Source organism: Echeneis naucrates, chromosome 15, assembly GCF_900963305.1.
Source record: "Echeneis naucrates chromosome 15, fEcheNa1.1, whole genome shotgun sequence".
NCBI lineage: Eukaryota > Metazoa > Chordata > Actinopteri > Carangiformes > Echeneidae > Echeneis > Echeneis naucrates.
The window spans coordinates 22,285,229-22,288,732 of NC_042525.1; positions in this window are offsets into that span (position 1 = coordinate 22,285,229).

The following is a 3,504-nucleotide window of genomic DNA, read 5'->3' on the forward strand; positions in this document are numbered from 1 at the left end:
ACTAATGTGGACCAACCATTCCTTTGCATCCTGCAGTGAGGAGTCGAATGTTTTCAGTACAAGAGGGTGAAAAAACAAAATGATCCTCTGTGCTGCTCTCACGTCAATAATAGACACATTCATCTCTCACTCATAGCAACAAACAAAGAGTCGTTTACACAGGTCTGCACACAGATCCTCTGTTGTCCTCTGATAAATGGCATTTATTCCGAAGCAATCAAACACAAGGGTCCTGACAGTCTAAAGGTAGGCCTCCATGTGGTCTTTAATTATCCATTAGGTCTAGGTTCTACATTAATACAGTGAAAGTATCAAGGTCTCAGTCCACAGCCTTTACGTAGTAACTGAGCCTTACAGTTTTTCTTAGTCGCTTTGGTACGTTTCTCTGATCAGAATTGAAATTCTCAAAACTACAATTCAATCTTCACATCATTGTGCCACTTGTGCACATCATTTATTCGAACACATTGCAAATGATTATGTGCATCACATTTCCATTAGACTTTTTTCTAAATCTGACCTGAACTGGTAATTGCTCCCAGGTGAATCTGGACTTTCTCAAATCAAAGTGCATCTCATGAACCTTCAATTGGCAAGTATATGTATGACCAGAGCACATCACAATGTTACAATGTCTGACAATGGAAGGACAAGGAATTGGACGGGGTCAACAGCCAGAGAGAGGAAGAAGAGGAAGAGGAGTGAGGCTGTGTGTTTTGCATGACTACATTTTTTCCACATAGGACTACCAGACAACTTCACAGGGGTGACAGAGGTCCCCTTTTCACACCTGAACTGGAGGTGGCTATTTACACCATGGTTGTAGAAAACAATGCCATAAGACTACGGGAGATAAAGAGTGCCATTATAGAGGACAACAACATCTTTGAAAACATCCAAACAGTCAGCATCTCAACCATTGACAGGGTGCTGAAAAGACACCAAATGAATATGAAGCAGCTGTACACTGAGCTACCAGTATGTACAGGTAAAACATGTATGAGCATGCAGCAACTGTACCTCACAGTAAACAGTACAACATCGTATAGTGATATACAGGACAGTAAGTGTGACCTTTACACATTTGCCATGGCTGTAGAAAAGATGCAATATCTGCTGTATACATTTGATGTAACTGTATCTTGCCCAAGATGAAAATTCATGTGATTCATAAAACTCGTCTTGTGTCTTCTGGGTATAATGGAACTGGAAGCAAGTGAACCACTGCACAGCTTCATCTACATGGATGAGGATGGCTTTAACCTAACAAAATGCAGAAGGTGTGGTCAAAATATGATCGGCCACAGAGTTACAGCTGATGTGCCAGGCCAACGGGGTGGGAACATAGCCATGGGTGCTGCTAACTCCGGCATCATCAGGTAATGGTTTGCGACGCACAACAGGATGCTGAAGGAGCTCCTCTCACCCTATTCCCCATTCCTTAAACCCACTGAGGAATTTTTCTCAGCATGCAGATTGGAAGTATATGTTCGCCAGCCACATACACAGATGACCCTTCTGGCTGCCATGGATGCAGCATGTGATGACATCACAGCAGATGCCTGCAGAGGCATCGCAAGAGAAGATTGTGATGTGATGTGGATGAGGAGTTGTTGGAAGACTGCACTGTAAATCCTACAGCACTGCATGCACAGTTTTTCCAAAGGAGATTGTCCCATGTTCACATTCTACTTTTGTTTTTTGTTTTTTGTTTTTTTCTTTGTGCAATGTAGTGTTGTCTTTTCCTTTCTGTATCACAATGACATGGTCTGTCAACAAATTACTGTACAAACAGTAAAAGCGTAAATGGGAATCTTGTCCAGTCTCTTGCCATCAATCTCCCACATACACAAAGGTGTAAGCTACAGTTTACATTCGTCATCAAACCATAGTTTGCATCAGAACATCCCTCCAGAGTACACTGTTATATTGACAACATAACTAAGCAATTTGTCTGTCTTATCTGTACACAATGACTTGTCATTCTGATATTTACCTTTGAGAGATGAACTAAGGATTTTGAGCAAGAGACTGGCTTTTGAAGGTAATCCATGGTGTTATATTCGTACAAATTCTTTTGAGAAAATCACGTACTGTTTTGCAAATGTCGAGGATGATGTGAGAAATGCACCAAAGCGACAGAGACACTGTAAAACCAGCTGTCAGGACATCTGGGACTTTGGATTTGGTTTCTCTGAGTGTTTGCTTGAAATCTGATATATTTTTATTATATCATTCAGGGAGGTCCTGTTGATGTCATCTTATGTTTTTAACAAGCTTAATGTCCTGCCCAAGAAAGGCAAAATTACTTCAGTTTTTACAGCTGTTTTGTTGCTGCTTCCATTTAAATTGTCTTTTGTTTTGTCATCTTTAGAGCTAAAAGGTCACGAGGGATGCAGGAGTCAATCCCAACTCATTCTGGGCAGAGGGGAGGGTACACCCTGGACAGGTTGCCAGTCCATCACAGGGCCAACACACAGAAAACCACCACTCACACTCAGACCTACAGACAATGTAGACCTGGAGGAAACCCATGTGCAAGCACGGGGAGAAGCACAGTAAAAAAGTTGGGGGTTCGGTTCATGGGGCCTTTCTGCGTGGAGTTTTCATGTTCTCCCTGTGACTGCGTGGGTTCCATCCGGGTACTCTGGTTTCTTCCCACCATCCAAAGACATCATGTTTGGGTTCATTGGTGACTCTAAATTGTCCGTAGTATGCGTGTGAGTGGTTGTTTGTCTCTGTGTGTTGGCCCTGTGATGGACTAGGGTTTCCCCCGACCTCACCCAATGTGAGCTGGGATTGGCTCCAGCACCACTGTGACCCAGAAATGGCTAAGAGGTTGAAGATGAATGGAGAGTCAACAAACTAAGTAATTTTGTCACGTAACAGACAGAGTCTGGACCCAAGAGCGGACACAGGAAGCTCAGGAAATGGGTAAACAAGAAGCAAATAAACACTAACAAACAGGGGGGCTGGATGGGGCGGTGGCTGAGCCTCTGGGGAGGCTGGAGTGTGCAGCTGTGCAACTTCCGGGGTGGCAGGTGAGCTGGGCCCACTGTCCTTGGGACCTGAGGGCCTGTAGGACCGTCCACTCAATGTCCCAGGTAGGATGGCCCTGGCCATTTCTTGGCTTTAACAAAAAGTTTGTTCTTTAGCAGTTGCTGGAGAGCCTGTCTGACGTGGAGCCTGAGCTCCTCTACAGTTCTGGGGCCTCATTTATAAACGTTTGCATACGTCACTTCTATGCAAATGCTGTGATCTAAAAAAACAGACTTGACAGGAAAACGTGCGCACCCTTACGGAAACTCTTCCCAAAGGGGAATTGGTGGCACGGACGGTGCAGTGGTGAACTGAATTCAGATTGAAGAGAGTCGAATTCAACCCGTATCGTGAGTTTGAGCCATGTCATCAGAACGATTTAATTCAACAGCGTTATTTTGCATTGGACTGAGTAATTGTTTCGGAAACATCTTCTTAGAATCTAACAGAAAATTCAAAATTAAA